Raw genomic sequence first — 22022 nt, forward strand, 5'->3', positions numbered from 1 at the left:
CTCGGTTGCAGTAAATGACACAGGTATCTACTTTGTATAGAAAAAGAGAACATGAAATAAATACTTATCCATATTTATAAGCATAAATCTTGGAGGACAGAGAGGCAGGCAAAGTTTAGGAGAAAAACCTCTTCTGAGTCTAATGCCACAAACTGAACATACTTTAATCTCATCCAATTAGTGCAGCTAGCAAATATTCTAATAATCTGTGTCAAAATTTCTCAACCTGCTTCAAAGCCTCAGTTACATACATAGTCCTCAATAATTTGAGTAGGAGGAGGAAAGCAATTCCATAAGAGTAAAAGAGAAGGATTTTTAAATGCATTTATTTTGAAAGGTTGTACAGGAAAACAAAGCTGACAACAAAATATCAAAATGTTACTTTTATCAGGAAGACCTAGTCATAAAAAACAGACTAATGAGACAGGTAATTTTCCTGAAAGAAATTATAGGCCCAAACCAGCCAGTGTCAAACCAGTGTTTAACCAGTGTCAATAGTGTTAAACCCACTGCAGAAAAACACAGCTAAGTGCTGCCACTTCAACTACAGGATAAAACTTTGGAAGACAATTTGATTTTCATATCAACCATGTCATGTGCCTTTGCCTATATTTATGAATCATTAAAGAAAGATTTTGGTTAAATATAAAAATTTGATGGAGAATATATTACAAACAATGCTAATCTAAGGGTATCGCTGATGGGCAGAAGTTGCACGTAAATTAAGTTAATACAAGGGATTGAGTATCTATCAGGATGCTCAGTAACAGATGAGAAAGCAAGTAACAGAAGAGAAAACTATATGAAATGGAAACAGTAAAGGATTAATCATCTCATATACAAGAAGTTGTATGAAAGGAGTGCTTAGCTGCTCAACTGACCTCAAGGATCCCAGAACCTTTAATCCTTCCACCTTGTATCCCTATTCTCCAGTGATGTCTCTCCTGTTTCCAAGGTAACTGAAGCAGTTTTAGGTGTCAGCTACTGACAATTCCATATCCGAGGGAAGGAAGGAAGGGAGGAAGGGAGAGAGGGAGGGAAGGAGGGAAGAAAGAAATAAGACATTTACTTGATGTATCACTTATTTGGAAAAGGATCTTTTCTGAGGTCCCCTGGTTGACTCCCAGAGCCAGGGAGTCACATGACCATGCTCAAACCAACCCCTAGCAAAGGGAATGAGACCACAGTGACTGGCTCATTCTAATCATGATTTGCCCTTAGAGCTGGAGAGTGCAGTCATCCCCTAAAATCCACTGGGAGGGTAGAACAGTGAACAAATGCAGAGCTCTTCCAGGAAAAAAAGGTGAGCGACAACTACAAAACAAAGGTGATCAGAGTGATACGTGATCCAAACACCATCTCACATGCAGAACAAATAAACAGGCTGTAACCTACAGAGGGGAAGGCTATAATGAAGTCTTCAAATACGTAAAGGACCATGAGAGAGAGAAGAGCCCTGATTAATTTAATCTGGCACCTTACAAACTATAGCTCTCCACCAATACATACAGGGCAGGCTCCTAAGAGGGCAGTAATTAGACCACTCATGTAAAGGCTGACTCACCAACCATTGAGAATACATAGTCTTTAGGTAGAAGGTTGAACTAGCTAATCTAAGATTTCTTATACCCCATTCTCTAGTTTGGCTGAATCAAGCATGTAGGAAGTTTGCCCACAACTTCCTACCTCATCCTCCTTAACAAATCTGCCAATTCAAATTAGAAACCTACAATTGATATGCTTAAGTGGCAAGAAAAGAAACAACAAAATGATTTTCCATAGGTCAAACAGCCTTTTCTTGTATCAGACAACAAAGAAAACTCAGAGGGGTACAAAGCAATTCTGAGTATCAGCGCCATTTGTCATTCCTCTCGTTTTCTTCATCACAGCTCCATTCCTATCACAGGCAACTGTTCTTACGGTTCCTCTAAGCAGAAGGACAGACTGCTGATCACACAAGGGCTCTGGCTTCAGCCAGAATTTACTAAATAGATACCAATGTCTGCGAATTTCTTATGCCTTTCTTTGTTGTTATTCTAACTGTCAACGTGAACAGGCAAAGGAGCAATGAAAGAATCTGCCACTGGGACCATGGGGGGAGCCCATTTCTTCCAATCACGCCCCTCTTCTCTGCCAAGTCCTACCTTACAATTTCCACTCTGACCTGTTTTCATGCAGTTAATATGGATGATTATTTAGACAAATAATATGATCTCAATCCCAATTTATTTGACATGAAGAACCACTTCAGTCGATTGCAAGCTAAGTTATTAAGTTTATATTCAATTACTGCAAAACTTGAGTCAGGACATTCTCCCTGATACCACATTTGAAAATAAATTTAACAAAATGTAGACACGAAATCTACTCAGGTTTTTCTTGTGTTCAACAACAACTCAAATTTTGAGATGTGAGGCAAAAAGGATCTAAATTTAATTGGGAACGGTCTTTGATTGCTCCACACTCCCGTTCACCTCAATCATTTACATTTGTATTTACACATTTGATAGCAGACAGTAAACAGAAAGAGCACAAGTGACTCTAAACGGCAAAACTCCTGACGCTACTGCAGCAAGCGTCAGCCAAAATTTGTCTTTTCCTTTGTTTTGGAGAGCAAAATAGGAAGCCACCCCGTGTAGCTCATAGCTAAAAATGTAACCCCTTGAATCTGCTGGCCTACAGATTTCACCAGTGTGGTATTTGCTGGGCACATCATACTGCTACTTACACAGAATCCTAAATAGTTAATTTTTGAGTATAAATCTAATGGGGAAACTCACTGTTTTTATCTCGCCTGATCTTTTCCCTGTCCTGTATGCACTTCACCTTATTACTCTCGCCTCCCAGAGGAAGCTAAAGAAGTTAAGGTTCAGACCCCTTATCTGCACAGGCATTTCCATGATGCATTGCAAAAATAAGACATATTAATTTCAACTCATTAGACTGTTGTCTTTTTCACTTTGACTTCCCCTCTCTCACACTTGCCCTAAGGTTGGAGGCACTGGCGAGCATCTGGGGGATCTGTATAGATAGAAATTGAGTTGGGAGTATATTCAGTTTGGGTTCAGTGGGATATATTTCTGTGGTTCACAGTAACTTTCTTGTACAGTTCAGTTATTGCTAGTTGTCCCCAGGGTAGAAATGCCTTTCTGGGTTACAAAAATAGCAATAATAAACTAGTTTATGAGTGTCATCAATTGAAAGATTATTTATGATTAGTCACTGTGTGTGCACACTTGAAATGCCATGAAATCTTAAAGCTCATATACGAAAGAAATTTGATAGATGCTTCCCACATTTTGTCAACAATCCTGAAAATGTACATGACATTATCAGTAATAGGCTGTGATACTTACAACAACTTCTCTAAATTTATCAATAATAAAAATATAATTTTAAAAGCCATGATAAATACTGAGTTAATTATTTTTCTACTATCTCTGTATTGTATATTACATACAAAATTGTTGTAATATGAAGAAGCAATATCAGAGTAAGTGCACCTTCCAAAAAAGTAGAAGGAAAAATGTTGCATAAGTGCAATAGCTGTTTCAATTAATACAATCATGTTTTCACTGAATTTTGTGATATTTGTGGCATTTTTTAAGCTCTTTAACTTGTAATTTTTCATGGTTTGTTTCTCATTTTAAATAATCACATTAGTACCTAATTTGTATTAATAATTATGCATTATTCATCTTTCCAAGGACCCCTACATTGATTAAGCTTCAGATCCCACAAAACCTAAAGCTACATTTGACTCATGGTTGAAAATGCATCTTTCCTTGACCTATGAGAAATCATGCTCTTCTCATTTTCCTCCACCTATACTGACTACTCCTTCTCTGTCTCATTTCCTAGACCCTTCTCTAACCCATAAGAAAACATACTTCAGGCAGGGAGGCATGAAGACTCTATTCTGGACCTCCTTCTCTTTTCCGACAATTTACTTCCCTTAGGTGATCCCATCCAATCCCACGGCCCTAAAGAGCATCTTCCAACTAAATATCCAGCCCTAACTTCTCTGTGAGGCTCCAGTCTTAGTTACACAACTGACTACTCAACATGTCCACAGGAACATCTCAAACTCCACAGCCAAAATATGACTTTGAGTTTGCTGTCTAATCCACTGTTCTCCTAGTGGTCCCCATTTTAGGAAATGGCCCATCAGTATTTTTCCTCACATCTAAAATCTGAGAGTTACCACTGTTTCCTCTCTTCCTCTCACTCCACACGTCACATTGATCAGCAAGTCTTGCCAAGCTACCTTCAAAACATTCCCCAAATCCCTTACTCCTTTCCATCTCCCTTCCTCCTGTTATTATAGTCCAAGCCACCACCATGCCTTACCTCAAAAACAAGTCTCTGCCTTAGACTCTTGCCCCTCCCCCATTACATTCTCTACACAGCAAGGTGCTCTTTTTTTTAAAAAAAAGTAAATCGTACCACATCATCCTTCTGCTTAAAATCCTCCGTGGCACCTAAAATTAAACATTTTACTGTGGCTTACAAAGCCATACAAGATCTGGCTTTTTCCCATCTCATTTACTTTGTCTTCCAACCTAAAGCTCACCTTCTTAGCAGTTCCTCTCTGTCTGATGTGTTTTGCCTCTCGATCCTCCCGATTTTCCTCAAATCTCACACTTTGTTTTTTCAGCTGTCAACCTAAATATCATCTCTTCCTGATCATCTCAAATGCCTCAGTCACTTCTTGTCACATCACTCTACTTCATTTCTGTGTCACACTTAGACCTTTGCTAATCTAAGAGTTTTCTTACATGTTTATTGGTTTACTATCCATCTCTCCCTGGAAATCTTGTCTCTTATTTTCATTGTGGTGTCCTCACCAGCTAGAATAGTGCTTCACATACCTTCTTAAGCCCTCAGTACACTGTTCTGAAAAAAATGACATGATAATCTTGGTTTTGATGACTCCAAGCCTGTCTCAAAGATTATGCTATATTGTTTGGTTTGAAAAAGGGGTAGACAAAGCTGTTACCACATCTTTCTTCACATGACCACAGCCAGGAAACTATTCAATATATTTTTCACTTCACAGAGGTGCTGAACAAAATAATCAGTTTTGTGGTCATAAACATGCTTTAGAAGCCACATGACCAGGCTTTGGCACTATGGCAGGGCAGGTAAAGCACTACACTAGAAAAAGACATCCCATTTGGTTTTTTAAGTGAGATGTGCTTATTGTGTCTGTGAAAGAGGTATCAAAACTACAAAAACCTACATTTAATCCCTTATATGACTATTGCCAAATTGCTGTTCTTAGCAGAATTCTTTCACACCATGGTGTTTTACCATGCCTGTGTAGACATAGCAAATAGTTTGTCTTAGAAAATTTATTCCTAGGCTTTCAATGGTGCCAATGTCATGAATACACTACGGCCTGCCATGATCATGCCATTTAAGAATGTCTATGGTGAACTATAATCTGTGGAATATATTCTCCTACTGCATAAGTGTAGACTCCATGAAGCTTCTGTTAGTCAGCGTTACCAGTCCAATCCAGCTTATGGACCATCACCAGCATCTCTCTCACCTGCCTTGCTACACAGACTTTCAGAAGGGTGCCAGCAAGAGGGACCAGACAGATAAAAACAGCGTATGAATGTTTCCATCCATCCCTCCCCTCAGAAAAAGAAGAAATAGGAGGAATAGGACAAGGAGTGTGCTGAGGAGGCAGGGGAGAGAGAAATAAAAAGAGGAAGGAAGGGAAAGGGAAGAGAGAGAGAAAGTGAACAGAAAGAAAGAGGGCTTCCTAGGTGGTGCAGTGGTTAAGAATCCACCTGCCAATGCAGCGGACACGGGTTTGATCCCTGCTCCAGGAAGATCCCACATGCCGCGGAGAAACTAAGCCCCTGCGCCACAACTATTGAGCCTGCGCTTTAGAGCTCGTGAGCCACAACTATTGAGCCCATGTGCTGCAACTACTGAAGCCCACGCGCCTAGAGCCCATGCTCTGCAACAAGAGAACCCATCACAATAAGCCCATGCACCACAATGTAGAGTATCCCCAGCGTGCCGCAACTGGAGAAAGCCCGTGTGCAGCAATGAAGATCCAACACAGCCAAGAAATAAATTTAATTAAAAAAAAAAAAAGAAAGGAAGGAAGGAAGGGAAGGAAGGGGGGGAGGGAGGGAGGAAGGAAGGAAGGAAGAAAGGAAGGAAGGAAGGAAGGAAGGAAGGAAGGAAGGAAGGAAGGATGGATTGGAGAGAGAAAGACAGGCAGAAAGAAAGAAACATCAGATAAGATGTTCCAAAAGAAAATAGCACTAACACACAATTTCCATTATTTTCACTGAAGAGAGAGACTGCAGGCAAGTGAAAGGACAGCATACCTTTTCATGAAATCATCTACAGACCTTTAGGAGTGTCAGAGCCTAATTCTGGCCAGAGAAGTTGGCCAGATATTGAAAACTGGAGAGGATCAAGTCTGACCCAGTTCTGGCTCTATCTACGGATTCTTTAAGGTCAAGTAGCATTTAGCACAAAGTGATTGCCTGGCTAAAGTGAATCTGAGCTACTCAGAACAGATGTCAGAAGAAAAAAAAAAAAAAGGCAAAACAAAAAACAAAACAGTTGATAATGGGAAAAGAATGGCACAGATTTCTCAATAATGTCTGAGGTCATTTCTTACTGGCAGATTCCAAAATGGTAGCAAACCATGAGTAAACTAGATTGGCAATCAAAAGAAAATATATGAAACCAAAACATTTAAAAGATAGGTGTGGACACACTAGTGGAAAAGCTAGCCCTATCCTAATGCCAGTATATTTAGAAATAAGGCCAGTGCTATTTTATGACGTAAATTGAACACTTTTCACACCCAGAAATCTGTAGCTACAGATACAGAAATAGAATGATACTGGGGGGAAAAAGTTTGTTGCATTAACTGGTTCCAAATATTTTTCAAAATTTCAAAGTAATGAAACCCAAACCCAATATATTTCTGAAAATATTTTTTATAAATAAATTACACATGTTGAAGGAAATAAAATGCACCCATTATGTTCATATGTAAATGTGGCACTATTGGAGGTTTTAAAGAGTAAAAGAATATTTTTAAAGTTTAAGGGGTGTTTCCTTTTCAAGAAATCACGTTTATAAAAACAGAAACTGATCACAAAAATAAAAGCATGTGTTTTGAAATCTTAAAAAGTATTGGCCAGCTATAAACTTTATCTTCTGCAAAGTATCATCTACAACATATTATATTTTCTGTATTAATATAATTAACAGAATATAATGTAATATAAGTAAACATAGTCATAGTTTGTATACCAGTCAATGAACATATTTGGGGTATTATTATTTCCATAAAACTGATCTTTCTTTTTCCTTCTCATAAACAAAATTGTTCCAATTACCTTCAGAAACTACAAGCTAGAACTCAGGTATTTTACATTTCAAATTGCTTCCAAATGAAACTGTTTGCTTGAGCTGCCATACCTGACCAGGAAACAGCACGTTAGCACACAGTCCATCAGCCAGTAAGACCCTCCTTTTCAAACTACCTCAGCAAACAGCCTCTATCTTTCAACTAAATTTCTTAACAAATCAAATTCAGTACTGGTCTGGGGCCATACAGTTCTCATAACACACATGTAGACTTGAGCCACTCTTATGCATCAGAGCTGATGGGGTCTCTTTAGCATATTGGTCTTAGCCACACACTACTACCAAATGAGACAGGTTCCCTTGCCTCCCACCACCTCCTTCAGAGCCTCTTCCACAACCTGAAACCACTATTTCAGTTGCAACTCCTTGCCCATGTCAAATTGCCAAATAGTGTTCTACCAGGTTTCAAGCTGATGATCTCCTAAGCAGTGTAATAGATTTTACCTCAAAGAACACTAAACATGAAGAATGGTCTTGAAAGGTCGGGGAGGGGCCAGGGGAGTGAGAAATGACCCTGAATCCTTTACTATGTACTTTGACTTTACTTAGAAATTTGCTATTACATTTGTATATCAAAAGATCTGAAGAGTCTTACTGTAAAAGAAACCTGGGTGCTTAACCAAATGCTGCTTAAACATATTTGACTACAAACCTTTGCTTCATTTTACTACATTTAATCATTTCATTTTTATTACTACCTACTAACATTCTAAAGAAAACAGGCAGCGACTGTCAGATACCACTGTATGATCTTGAAGAGGAAAATTAGAAACTTGCACTCAGCTAAAAATAACTCCATGTTTGCTCTGCTTTTGTAAAGTATGCTTGCTGCGCTGAGAAAAACAAACAAAAAAACAGGATGACCTAGCAATCCCATGTAACCATAAGATGTTTTGCTAAAAATGGAATGTTCTGCACCTGCTCTTGTAAGTTTCTGTTTGGAAACTTCGGTGCTCTGTAAACCAAGTAACCAATCTACCCATGCTAACTGTAAGCACGTGCACTGACCCCTATAAAAGCAAAGCTCACCCTGAGCACGGGGCCCAGAACTTTGGAGCGTTAGCTCGTCTGGGGCCGCCAGCTTAATAAACCTGAGTTCTCTAACCCTCCGAGTGTGGTGCTTGGTTTCTCGGCGGACTGATTTTCTGCAACATTTCTGGAGGCCCCAGTGTGATTCCAACCACACCAGCCCCTTGAGCCACCAGACCCACCGGCCAGACTGGTGGCTCGGCCGAATCGGAGTGAAGGAGCTCCGAGACGGACGAGGAGGCGTGCCACCTGACGGTATTCCGGGTTCTCTTTCGGACCGGTGCACTGACTCTCTGGACAGCTGGGTCCCGACCAGATTCATTGGAGGGACAGACCATCACCAGGAATGGCCACAGGATCAGGTAAGGCCCTGGGGCACTGAACCCAGTCAGGTCCTGTCTCTGGACGGAAGAGGAGCTTGATCACCTCCTACGGTCTTCAGTAAGAAGTTAGGGACCTTCCCAGAGAGGGGAGGCACTGTGATAAACTCTGGTCTGAATGTGTGTGTGAGTGAGCACCCTGGTTCGTCCTCATTCCAGGGCAATTGTGTGGCTCCATGGCCTTTGTGGCTACGGAGTCCAAGTGGGCCCTAACCTGTGGTTCCATGGTGACCTCATATGGCTCAGGGCGGTGTCTGTCTCTGGGGGACCCAGTCCCTCCCTGCAAGTCAGATCCAGGCCAGAAGTTTACACTGGCCTGCCAAAGCTAAGAGGCACCTAAGTTCCCCACAGGGACACGGCCAGGCAGGCACCTGAATGGTCTCCTCTTTTGAGGAGGCACCCACCCTTGTTTGTTTTTGCAACACTGACATAGGGTGGGATAGACGGGGGTGGGGGGACAATTGATTACTGATTTGATTTAGAAATTGTGTATGTCCAAACGGCCCTTTTGCCCTAGGGCCCTCTGCCAAGATTATTTTCTTAAAATTTTAAGGCTCACTCTCTCCTTCCGTCAGCTGACTCTGTGAGCCAACTTATTGAGAAATTGGGTTTTCCCCGAAAGACTTGCCCCTTTTGCGAGACAGATTTGTACCTCCCTCCCCTTCCCTCTCTCCCCCTCTCTGCCCCCCAGCCTCCGCTGCAGTGGGAGGAAGAACCTTTTCCGACCAGCCAGGAGAGCCCAGATCTATTCCCATTTGGGGAGAAAGAAGAGACCCCGCACTCAGAATAGACCGACCGCTTGCCCCAGGGCCACGGAAGTGGCTCACCACTCACGAGACCACCTGCGCGGAGCACAACCACCTGACCCTCATCTAGCAGCTGCCACATAGACAGCGCTCCCCAGCAGCCCCTGGCCCTGCTGAGCCCACTCCCTGCATGGGACCCGGGCCGGCGATGCCTGGCACTGCAGCGCCGGTAACCACGGCTGCTGCTGATACTGCCGCCGCTGCCACGGCTGCTGGCCTGGGCCCGAGACGGGGGCTCGAGTCTCCGCAGTGTGGCTGAGCCTGCAGCCCTGCCCCCCAAGACTGAGGCCGCTGCTCTACTGGGCACCGGGCCTCCCCGGCCCGCACCTCTACCCCAGGAGCTGGAGCCGAGTGGGTAGCCCGGGCCCCATGCCCGGGCCCGGCCCATGCATGGCCACTGAGCCCCAGGGGGCGCCAGGCCTTCTGAGCACGAACACCCAACCGCCAGCTCCCCCAGTGCCACACCACCAGCCTATGCCGACTCGGACCCTGGAGCCTTGGAGCCCGGACTGCCAGTGCCCAGGGGATCAGGCTCAGCTCTCAGCAGCCCCTTGGATCCCCAGTTTCCTGGATCCTTGGACACCAGCCTGGGAGTCGCTCCAGGCCCCCAGGTCTTGCCCTGCAGCTCCAGTACACGGCACCACTGGACTCTGAGTTTCTCCTACCACCTGGAGGGCTCACAACCCCAGACTGGACTGCACCAGGGAAACTGATCCTGGTTAAAAGTTTGTCCCTTGATCCTGGCCAGAGCCTTGACCCTATCCAGAAGGTCCCCAGTGACTTCACGCAGACCCAGGCCCTCCCACTGAAACCCCCAGCCAGCGTCCTTCACCACTGAAGCAGGCACTGGGCCCTAAGCCACAGGCCCCTCTGAAGCCCAGCTACCTGCAGAGGCCCCGGATGCCCCCACCACCTGAGCCAATTCCACCCGGCCATCACTCCCACTGCCTGCAGACCCCCGAGTAGCCAAGGGCCTGGCCTTTAGGGCAGAGGCCAGCCCCAGTTCTGCAGCAGTATCCTCACTGATTGAGAAATTTGAAAGAGCCTGTGATTGTCACCTCGGATAGGCCAGCCCCTAGCCCCAGCCCAGGTCCCACAGAGCCAGCCATGTTGCCACAGCCACCCCTGCAGCCACCAGTGCCCCAGCTCCCCAAGGGTGAGGCCTCCCGCTGCTTCTTCCTGCTGGCTCCCGGGCCCCGGGACAGCGAGAAGGTGCCCAATCAGGACAGCGGCATTGACAGCATCAGCTCACCATCCAACAGCGAGGAAACCTGGGCCCCCCTCCCTCCCAGCCACAGCCTCTGCCCCAGGCCCCCTGCCCTAGCCAGTGTCCCTGTTGCTTTGGCTGACTCCCACTGGCCCAGCTCGCAGGAGGTTGACAGTGACCTGGAGGAGGACGACGACGAGGAGGAGGATGAGAAGGATAGAGAAATCCCAGTGCCCCCGATGGACATACAGGAGTCTGTGGAGTTGACTGTGCAGCAGAAGGTGATCCACATTGCCAATGAGCTCCTGCAAACCGAGAAGGCCTACGTTTCCAGGCTCCATCTCCTGGATCAGGAGTTCTGTGCCCAGCTGCTGGAAGAAGTTTGGAACCACAGTTCCTTCCCAGCTGACACCATCCATGGCATCTTCTCTAACATCTGCTCCATTTATCGCTTCCACCAGCAGTTCCTGCTGCCTGAGCTAGAGAAGCGCATGGAGGAATGAGACCATTACCCACACATTGAGACATCCTACAGAAGCTGGCATCCTTCCACAAGATGTATGGCAAGTATGTAAAAAAAACTTTGATGGGGCCGTGGAGTTGGTTAACGCCTGGACAGAGCGACCCACCCAGTTTAAAGTGCTCATCCATGAGGTACAGAAGGAGGAAGCTGACGCTGTCAGCCCCACAAAAGAGCTCATAAAAGAAGGCCACATCCTTAAGCTGTCAGCAAAGAACGGGACCACTCAAGACCGATCCCTCATACTATTCAATGACCGTCTCCTTTACTGTGTGCCCAGGCTGTGGCTCTTTGGCCAGAAGTTTAGCGTGAGGGCACACATCGATGTAGATGGCATGGAGCTAAATCTGCCTCAATTTGCCTTGGACCTTCCTGGTGTCAGGAAAGCAGTGCTCCGTGGAGCTCCAGGCCAGGACTGAGGAGGAGAAAGACTTGGTCCAGGCCATCAACTCTACCCTCCTGACGCATGAACAGACGCTAGAGACCTTTAAACTGTTGAACTTCGCAAGTAGGAAAGATGAAGACACAGCCCCCCAGCTCTCCGAACGTGGATCTTGGGAAGCGGGCACCTGCGCCCATCCGAGAAAAGGAAGTCACCATGGGCATGCGCTGCCAGGAGCCCTCCACTTCCATCACCACCCGCAGGCACCACTGCAAAGCCTGCGGGCATGTGGTCTGTGGGAAGTGCTCCGTGTTCCGGGCCCGCCTCATCTATGACAACGACCGCTCCAATCATGTGTGCACTGACGGCTACATGGCCTTGCACGGGGTGCCCGGGAGCAGCCCAGCCTGCAGGCAACACCCCAGCGCCGGAGGTCCATCCTGGAGGCCACAAAGCTCAGGGAAAGTTGAGTGCATGAATCAGACCCTCAAGATTATGCTAGCTAAGCTCTGTCAGGAGGCCCAATTACCTTGGGTCAACATGCTACCCCTAGCCTTGCTCCAAGCCCGATGCACCATGAGGTCCTCAGGCTATTCTCCCCTTGAGATCTTATACAGGAGACCTCCTCCAGTGATAGAGAAGCTCAAGGGAGATCCCCGACAACTAGCAGACCTGGAGATGTCTCGACACCTCCAGGCCCTGGGAAAGGTGTTCCGCCATATCACTTGAGAAACCTTAGAAAGGACTCCCATTCCCTTGGGCAATTGGGTTCATCCCTATCAGCCAGGAGATGAGGTTTGGGTAAAAGACTGGAGGAAGGAACCACTTCAGCCAGTTTGGACGGGCCCTCATACAGTCATCCTGGCAACCCCTACTGCTGTTAAAGTTACAGTTGTCACCCCGTGGATCCACTACACCAGGTGAAGAGAGCAGCACCTCTGGAAGGGAGAAGGACCTGGACTGCCAAGACTCATCTGAACCTGGCGTTTCGGGTCTTCCTACGGAGACAACCGAGTCCTGTCTGAGATCTTCAGCCCTGCTCCAGTCACTCCAGGGCTGACTGGTCTACGCACGGCGGAAGCTTGAGGAATTCGGCGAGGGACATCTGAGAGTCAGAGTTACAATGACACCCTGCCTTGTTGGGACTGGTTGCACCACTGGCCTTGATGTTTTCTATAGGCTAAACACAAGGGGTCGTTTTGGCTATAATCTACCCAAAGGTAATGGAATTATTAAGTGGGATCAAATGTTTTGTGTAGTAGTGATTTATATCCTATTGAGCTGTAGTACATTGGAAAGCAAAATAGACCCCTCGTGTACTCCATGCATCTGCATGACTAGATCAGGTCAGGGGTCACTTGGACCTTACTTTACCATACTCACTTCTCCTACCAAGGAGAGGTCCAAGGAACCTGTGTACATAACAAAAAGACCTATTCTATTTGTCAACAAGCAGGCCAATATATCTGTTTTAACCCCCAATTCCCCCCCAGAGAGAATTGGCTAGAGGTTCAGCACCAAGAAGGAGGGCTTCTGATCAATCGGACACAAATTACAAATCTAGAACATCCGGTATCAGTACACTTCGATGTGTGTGCTGCTATTAACAAGAACCCCTGGACAACTATAAAATGTGGGGGCTTGTCACGGGAACAAGAGTATAGACTCAATGACAAATATATGTGTGAACAGGCCCCAGCCCCATCCACCTGCTATGATTGCCCTTACTGGAGTTGTGTCCCATGGGCAACCTGGGAGAATCAAAGCAAGATAGCTCTCCTTCAGAAAGAAACTGTTGACTTCCTAGGTGGCGCAGTGGGTAAGAATCTGCCTGCCAATGCAGGGGACATGGGTTCGATCCCTGCCCCAGGAAGATCCCACATGCCACGGAGCAACTAAGCCCGTGTGCCACAACTATTGAGCCTGCGCTCTAGAGCCCATGAGCCACAACTATTGAGCCTATGTGCAGCAACTACTGAAGCCCACACGCCTGGAGCCCGTGCTCTGCAACAAGAGAGACCACTGCAATGAGGAGCCCACGCACCACAAGGAAGAGTGGCCCCCGCTCGCCGCAACTAGAGAAAGCTCATGTGCAGCAACGAAGACCCAACACAGCCAGTAAAATAAATAAATAAATTTAAAAAAAAAAAGAAGAAAAGAAACCTTTGACCCCAATTGCAAACTAGGGGTGTGGGATCCTGTCAGTTTCACTATCTTCAACCCCGGAGACTCAAAATGGAAAAATGGTCTCAAAATCAGTATTTATATCAATGGGTAGGGTATTGACCCAGGAGCTGTGTTGGGTTTCCGGAGTATTTCTGTTCCACTCCAGGCTTCTACACACAAGCTCTTCCATTCTTTTTATGAAGAGATAGAAAGTGGTCCTCCACCTATTTCAGTCAGAACTAAAAAGCGATTCATAGCCCTAGCAAACCATAGCCCGGACATTGATGATTACTTCTTGCTATGTGTGTGGAGGAACTAATATGGGAGACCAATGGCCCTGGGAAGCTAAAGAATTAGATCCCCAGAGACCCTTCAACAACTCAGGGGAATTCAAGAAAACCAGGGTCGGGGTTTGGCATTTAAAGACTTCCATAAACGGCAGGAGCTGCCTGGCGCGGTGGGGCCCATTATTCAATATTCCAGGAGGAAACCTCACTTGCCTAGGCCAAAAACACTACAATACAACTACTCATACTTCTGACTGGTGGAGAAGCCCAAACGATACAGAGCCTAATCCTCACCCTTTAGCAAGCTTCCCCAATGTAAAGACCAGATGGAATGATTTGTCCACCGAAGGCCAGTGGCCTGCTCCAGAAGGATGATATTGGATTTGTGGGACTAATGCATATTCAGTCTTGCAGCCAATTGGTCAGGGGCATGCATATTGGGGACTATCTGCCCCTCCTTTTTCCTACTTCCCTTAGCCCAAGGTGAATCATTAGGGGTCCCAGTTTATGAAGGCAGAGCCCTCACCAGGAAGCGCAGGTGTCTACAGATTGGAAACTGGAAACATGATGAGTGGCCTCCTGAACGCATAATCCAATATTATGCGCCAGCCACTTGGGCAGAAGATGGGTCCTGGGGCTACTGAACCCCAGTTTACGTGCCTAACAGAATTATCCGGCTCCAGGCAGTGGTTGAAATCATTACTAATGAAACGGCCAAGGCTCTTAATTTGTTGGCAGGACAACAAACCAGGATGCATAATGCTATTTATCATAATTGCCTGGCCCTACATTACTTACTGGCTGCAGAGGGGGGAGCGTCTGTGGGAAGTTCAATCTCAGTAACTGCTGCCTACAGATAGATGATAAGGGCAAGGTTATAGAAGAAATAACCGATAAGATGACTAAAATAGCTCATGTCCCAGTCCAGACTTGGAAGGGATGGAATCCCGGAAAGCCATTTGGGGGTTGGTTTTCTTACCTAGCGGGATTCAAAACTCTTGTGGGAATAGTCCTACTCCTCCTTGGGACCTGTCTCCTTTTACCTTGCCTCTTGCCCTTATTCATGAGGGTAGTTTCCAGCCTAGCTGAGGCCACCGTGGATAGGAGGGCCAATACACACCTCCTCGCCCTAAGAGGTTATCATCCCCTGGGCTTAGAAGATCAAGAGGCTGATGTCTTATAAGACTTAAGGGGCATCAAGAGGGGGGATTGAAGAGGAAAATTAGAAACTTGCACTCAGCTAAAAATAACTCCATGATGTTCTGCTTTTGTAAAATATGCTTGCTGGGCCAAGAAAAACAAACAAAAAAACAGGATGACCTAGCAATCCCATGTAACCATAAGATGTTTTGCTAAAAATGGAATGTTCTGCACCTGCTCTTGTAAGTTTCTGTTTGGAAACTTCGGTGCTCTGTAAACCAAGTAACCAATCTACCCATGCTAACTATAAACAAGTGCACTGACCCCTATAAAAGCAAAGCTCACCCTGAGCTCAGGGCCCAGAACTTTGGAGTGTTAGCTTGCCTGGGGCTTCTGGCTTAATAAACCTGAGTTCTCCAGCCCTCCGAGCATGGTGCTTGGTTTCTCGACAGACCAGTTTTCTGCAACAATCTCACTTATATATGGAATCTAAAAAAGAAGAAAAATAGCTCATAGAGAACATATTGGTGGTTGCCAGAGGCAGGGGGTTGGAGGTGGACGAATGGGTGAAGGGGCTCAAAAGATGCAAACTTACAGTTATAATGTAAATAAGCCAAAGGAATGTGATGTACAGCATGGTGACTATAGATAATAATACTGCATTGCATATTTGAAAGCTGCTAAGAGAGTAGATCTTAAAAGTTCTCATCACAAGAAAAAAAAGTGTAACTATGTATGGTAACAGATCATTTTGCAAGATATACAAATATGGAATCTTGTTGTATACCTGAAACTAATATGTTAATTATACTCCAAAAATGCATAAATAATGACATCATCCCTATGAGGAGAATCTGCATTTATTAGGAGGTTCCTGATGAATCTTTGATAATATCATTTCAGATCCCATGGCTCTTGGTAGTAGAAACGAGTGTAGTCAGAGAACCATTCCTGACACATCTTGAATTATTCCACCTAGTAGCTACAGAGTCTGCCTGCTGTTAAAAATAGCAGCTAGGATTTACTGAGAGTTTAGTGTGTAATGTTCAGGGTTCCAAGTACTTACATATACTTACAAATGCCAGTCGCCTAACAATCCAACAGATAAGCACTATTTGTTATCCATGTCAGACAAATGAGGAAACTGAGGCACAAAAATGTTAAATCCCTTAAAGGTAAACACAGCTAATGTGTGGTGGAGGTGGGAATCCAATACAAGCATCTGGCTCCAGAATCCCTGCATATTAATATCTTTAATAAACATTTAAAATGAGATAAATTTCTTTGGTTAGATAATTACCCTTTTGCAAACAACCAAGTAATACAAATGAAAAGTGGTATGGTCCCAGGATACACAGTCTTTTTAAGACCGGCACTTGGTTTTCTTCCCCTTTGCTTATGAAAAAAATGTGTTAAAACAAGGATCAGAAAGCAAACCCATTAGGAATGGTTGTCATGATAGTTAAGTTCAAGTAAAGTACCAACTGAGCTTCAGGAGTTAAAGGAGAGACTCCCCTCCTCCAAAAACATCAAAGTTCTCATTCAGCAGTGAGAAAAGGAAGAATTAGACAGATTTTTGCTTTAAGGTTATACTAACTTTGCCAATTTGCTTGGCAAAGGTGGGAACATGTATAGATACACTTCTGAACTTTTACAACAAAGATGAGGAAAAATAATATTTTACGTTCATTCACAAAGATTAAAAGCATTTTGAATTAAAATATTGATAAAATAAGTAAATTCTATATTTCAGCTCATAAGGACTGGCCATTTTATTTTGTGGCACTAATTCTTTGAATTAAATATTGGATCTTTTCTTATTACAAAGTAATACATTATTGCATAGAACTCTGAAATATTAAATGTTATCCTAATAATTCTATATAGTAAGAATTAATGTAATTATATTATTAACATTTTATTAATATACTCATACTAATGTAAATGTGAGGTCATGTTTGGATTCAAACCACCCCATCACAAGTGTAAATCGCTGGAAAGGTTTGTGATGGTTTGGAACACAAGCTTTGGAGTCTGTCAGACCTGAGTAGAAATTCCAAGTTCAGTGTTCTCATCTGTAAAACCGGGATCAGTACAGCAATCACCCTAGAGAACTGCTTCAAAGATTGCTGGCTCAGCGCCTCAGCACAAGCTTGACACATAGACTTGACACTTCCTAGCTGCTATTACTGTTGTTCTTATTAGTCAGTAGGCTTTGTCCTAGATAATATCACTTTAGTTTTAAAATTACCTTAATAAAATATAATAGATTGAGTAAGACCAATAGAGGGGTGTTAACAGCACCAGAAGGATGAAACAAACATAGAAACAGTAAACGGTGCTTGGCCTGGATACGTATGAATAGTGGAGGAGAAACAGGGTTTGAAATGTATGAAGACAGAATCTGGACCGTGGAAAATTCTCCCAACCCTCAGATGTGTAAAATATTAAGAGAAGGAACGGATATTCATCAGTGCCTGCTCAAAATGGAAATTCATCCATCAGAAATATACTTGATAACTCAACATATATGTAATTTTCAACACTCTGTACTGATTTTTCCTCCTATGATGAGAAATGTATGAGATTGAATTTATCAGAATTCCTTTGTAAGGCACAACGGCAGTACTACAAACAATAAAGATGACTGCACGCACCTGCTGCGTGCATCTCACTTCTCATTAACAAAATACTACTTCTGGTCAACCACACTAAAAGAAAATCTGACAACTTTCCATATTCTCTACAAAAATGATATTGCAAAATCCTCGATAAATAAAGAGGCAATTAAAGTTTGGGAACCAAAAAATGGAGGGAAAAACATAGAAATATGTCAAGCAGTCACTTAATAAAAACATTATGCTTCTTCTGGATTTTGAAATGTTAGTAATATTTGTCAGCTTTATCAAGTTTATAATTTTTAGGGGTTTTTTTCTCATGCCAAACAAATAGTCAATATTGTACCTAATTTTATACGTTTCAGACCCACAAAACCTGAGTCTACCCAGCAACAAGCAATGTCCACAGTGAGTTGCTTAAAGATCCACTATATCCTACAGCTAAAGAGAAATATATTTTAAATCATTTCTAAGTGATTTTTAGAAGTAGCCAAATCTGCTGAAAATGCTGATAATTCACTTACAAAAGGCACACACTTATCCCTATCATGCCACCACCAGGAGAGGCACTGTGGACAAAATGTGCATTTTCTTCATACATGCTGCTTAGAATGGTAGGCTCCTCTTGTATGGTTGGTTCATTACTTATACTTGTATATTTACTTCTTCACTTGCTCTGCTTTTAAACAGAGAACTCCCTGTGTAGTGCTCCAAGCCAACACAGGGAGGAAGTTCAAAGGATCAAAACACAGAAGAAAGTCCTTGAGAAACTTACTCGAGTGAATGTATTCAAAATGTCATGTATTGGAACTCCAGTAACCATCTTAAATGCTAGAAATAACCATGAAAGGAAATTACCCAAAATGTAAATAGTAGAGATCTTTGAGTTGTACGGGTGTGCGCATTTTTTCTCCTTCTACAATATGTTTAAAGTCGTTTTAGCACTTCTAAATGCAAAATGAAATCAAGATGAGCTACATTTATACTGAACAACAAAAATTAATAAATGAAGGACGCTTTCTCTAGTAACCTGAAATGTTCTACATTAGTGAGTGAATTTTATCAGGCTCTGCTTGCTCACTGTTGATAGGCATTACTTACAAGAAACTGGCAGAACACAGCAAAGATTAGAGGCAAATCATTTAATTTTACAGGCTGAAAATCATTAAACACATGCACAACAGTTAATAACACTCATTCATTTGCAATATAAGGGAACAAAACCAATTTTCTTTTTAATAGGTTTGGAATGCTCAGTGATCAGGGATCTAGGCAGGAAGACAGGAATGAGAGCTACTCCAAATTAGATGTTACATGCTTTTGGAATTAGTTAATATAGATTGTTGGATGTTTTCTTAAATAGAAGTGGTTGTTTTGCTTTAAATGGCACACAGTAGTTCCTAGATAAGTCACTAAAACCAGGAGACGTCAAAAGATGCTTCCATGTCACCAATAAACAAACAATATTTATTGAGGACTTATTACATGCTGACTACGTTGCCTGCTCTATCCCCAGTCTGGAGGCACACGACTATTCCACTTTACCCTGAGTTGTAAAGATGACACAGCCAAGCAGTGGCGGGTCTAAGAGAAACAGATCCCACAGCCTGGTTGCTCATGACTATCTAGTACTGTCTTCTCTCGGAATCATGAAAGACTGATTCAAAACCAACACTTATCCTTAAAACACACAGCACATTTCATGTCCTTCTTTCATACTCTCTCTACTTTTACATTCATGAAATAAACTCATTCTCTCTGTTAGACAATTGTAAGAAAGACAGTGACTCATCTTTGGGAGAGAGGATACAAAGTGGAGAGTGAGGATCCACAAACGACAGGGAGTCCCTGGCAATGACTGACTGTGTCTTTAGTCACTTCAGCTACTAAAGTCTATCCCAGATTGACAAGAGGGCAGAGCTTTAATCGAGTGAGTTCAAGGCTGGTAATATGTGGAGGTGGAGGCAGTGGCTTTCATGGCGATGAGAAGAAAAGAAACTGATAAATTCATTTTCTTACTGTCAGGAGGGATGAGGGAATCCTAGGGCAGTGTTTAAGATTACTAGAATGTATCAGAGAAATGCAAGTCAAAGCCACAAGGAGGTATCATCTCACACCTATCAGAATGGCCATCATCACAAAATTTGGAAACAACAAATGTTGGAGAGGGTGTGGAGAAAAGGAAACTCTCCTGCACTGTTGGTGGGAATGTAAGTTGGTACAGCCACCATGGAAAACAGTTTGGAGGTTCCTTAAAAAACTACAAATAGAACTTCCATATGATCCAGTAATCCCACTACTGGGCGTATACCCAAAGAAAACCACAATCCCCAAAGAAACATGTACCATAATGTTTATTGCAGTACTATTTACAATAGCCAGGACATGGAAGCAACCTAAATGCCCATCAACAAATGAATGGATAAAGAAGATGTGGCATATATATACAATGGAATATTACTTAGCTATAAAAAGGGATGAGATGGAGCTATATGTAATGAGGTGGATAGATGTAGAGTCTGTCATACAGAGTGAAGTAAGTCAGAAAGAGAAAGACAAATATTGTATGCTTACTCACCATATATGGAATCTAAAAATGGTACTGATGAACTCAGTGACAAGAACAAGGACGCAGATGCAGAGAATGGACTGGAGAACTCGAGGTTTGGGGGGGGGGGGGCGGGGGGTGAAGGGGAAGCTGAGACAAAGGGAGAGAGTAGCACAGACATATATATACTACCAACTGTAAAATAGATAGCCAGTGGGAAGTTGTTGTATAACAAAGGGAGTTCAACTCGAGGATGGAAGATGCCTTAGGGGACTGGGACAGGGAGGGTGGCGGAGAGTCGAGGGAGGGTGGGGGGGAGTCGAGGGAGGGAGGGAATATGGGGATATGTGTATAAAAACAGATGATTGAACTTGGTGTACCCCCCAAAAAATAATAAATAAATAAATAAATAAATAAATAAATAAATAAATAAAATTAAAAAAAAAAAAGACTACTAGAATGTACATCACTAAAATAAAGGGTTTCAAATATTCAAGTTCACACCAGCCAATCATTCCTCCGTTCTCCAAATTATAGTCAATCAGTCTCTCTTTCTCGCCACCCACCCCATGCATCTCTCTCTCTCTCTTTTTCCCTCTCTCTGAAGTTGTCTCTAGTTGCATAAGTGCAACTGAAGCTGGCACAACAGTATAAAGCAATCATACTCCAATAAAGAGCTTAAAAAAAAAAACAGTATAAAGCAATTATACTCCAATAAAGAGCTTAAAAAAAAAAAAAACACACAAACAAAACACCAGGCACAGACCAAATGTCCATGCCCTCCTTGCCTTGAAAACAAAAACAGTAGCAGTCAAAAGAATGCTTAGAGTTAAGTGTAGGAAACTGACAAAAGAACAGGAACAGAAAATATGGTCAAAATAGGTATCTAAAAGGTCTGATACTAAGGTGTAAGTGGTTAAATAAATGCAAGATGGGGTTTTGAGAATATAAACGTTTTATAACTTTCTTTCGATCTAGTTTTCTTTTGTGGAATTTGAGTGGATGATGATTCAATGAATAACTAAATGAATGATGAAAACTATGAACTCTTTTTTAAATGGTCCTATGACACTTTCTTTTTCATACTCCAGGCTTTTCTAAGATACCCTGAAGCCCTCTCCATGGTCCCCAGGTTAAGAACTTCTAAAGTAAATAACGTTCGTGATTACAGATAGGTACTTAGTGACTAACTCTAGATACCAGAAAGGGTTTCTGCTTATATGTGCCACACCATTTTCAGTAAGAGTAGGGCGGAATGTAACAAGGACCTTGAAAGAACACTTAAATATTCTAATGGAAACTGGTGACCACAGATGATGCAATGTTTTCAGGCTCGCTTTGTGTACTGTCCATAGGGCATCAATTGCCAAAAACTGGCAGAACATAGGAAATATTAATGAAAAATGCTAATGAAACACAGCTCTGTATACAAAAAGTCCATTTAAATTTTCAGAGGTGTTTCACACACTGAAAACCATTAAATATAAAAACTACTATTAGATAATGAATGTATTACAAATGCTCAG

The 22022-nt window shown here is 43.2% G+C and overlaps 1 protein-coding gene and 1 pseudogene across 1 annotated transcript in view; one reads left to right on the forward strand and one right to left on the reverse strand.

Moving 5' to 3' along the window:
• Positions 1-22022, reverse strand: part of ADAMTS3 (ADAM metallopeptidase with thrombospondin type 1 motif 3) — a 279671-nt gene that overhangs the window by 179487 nt on the left and 78162 nt on the right. The gene's annotated exons all lie outside the window — the stretch shown is intronic.
• LOC130847969 (FYVE, RhoGEF and PH domain-containing protein 1-like) lies at positions 10015-12207 on the forward strand (annotated as a pseudogene).

This window comes from Hippopotamus amphibius, chromosome 3, assembly GCF_030028045.1.
Source record: "Hippopotamus amphibius kiboko isolate mHipAmp2 chromosome 3, mHipAmp2.hap2, whole genome shotgun sequence".
Classification (NCBI taxonomy): Eukaryota; Metazoa; Chordata; class Mammalia; order Artiodactyla; family Hippopotamidae; genus Hippopotamus; species Hippopotamus amphibius.